Below are 900 nucleotides of genomic sequence, written 5' to 3'. Positions count from 1 at the left end.
CCCCCCCCCGGTTCGGTTCCTCCCGCGCCCGCTCCGCTCGGCTCCAATGGCGGCGCTCCCGGCGGTGGCGGCGGCCAATGGGGGCGCGGCGGAGGGGAGCGGCCGGGCCACGTGCGGCCATCGCAGCGCCGGGGCCTTTCCGGGCGGGGCCGCGCGGTACCGAGGGTTGAAAATACGGCGATATCCGCCCATCCCGGAGCCGTGCGGCGAAGGGAGTGACGTGCGGCCGTCCCGGTCATCCGGTGCTGCCGTTGCGTGGAGCTCCCGTTGTACTGGGGAGGGGATCTGCGATCCTATAGAGCGGGATTGCTTTGGGCTGGGCTGCGCCGGGGGTCCCGGCTTTGGGGGACGTGGGGGGCGTTGGGGTCGCAGCCGGAGCTCTGGGGCTGCCGTTTTTGCCCCCCTTCCCCGTGTTTTCCTGCGGGAATTGACCTTAAAGCTCTGTTAAAACACTCCAGAGGGGAAATGGAAAAGCTTTTGTGGAGCTGTAGGGTTTGAGGGCTGTTCCCTTAAAGGCAGCAGCAGCAACGTGTTCATTTCACTTCTGTTCCTCACCTTTAAGCCAGGGTCATCATATGAGACATCTCCGCGCCCCCCCCTCTCCCCCCACTGGGGGGCAGCCCTCCATAGGGGCTGTGCTCAGAGCTGGGACCCCTCAGATCCACCCCACTCCTCTCCCCACCCCACAGCACTCCATCCTTCCTTGGGGAAGCATTCCCAAACCTCTCCTTTTGGAAGGCAGCAGGACAAAACCTCACAGAGCGCTGCGAAACATCGCATCTCCTCCTCCTGGAAACAAAGCTGACCCCCAAAAGCAGCAATTCCCGCTGCCCCTGGCTCTGTGTGCCCCTCGCATCCCATTGTAGGGAGCTGAGGGCTGTGCTGTGTGCAGCTGCATGG

Source organism: Centrocercus urophasianus, unplaced genomic scaffold (genome assembly GCF_019232065.1).
Source record: "Centrocercus urophasianus isolate 14NV4802_14NV808 unplaced genomic scaffold, USGS_Curo_1.0 seq_574, whole genome shotgun sequence".
Taxonomy (NCBI): Eukaryota; Metazoa; Chordata; class Aves; order Galliformes; family Phasianidae; genus Centrocercus; species Centrocercus urophasianus.
Note: the sequence above shows the minus strand (reverse complement) of the source record.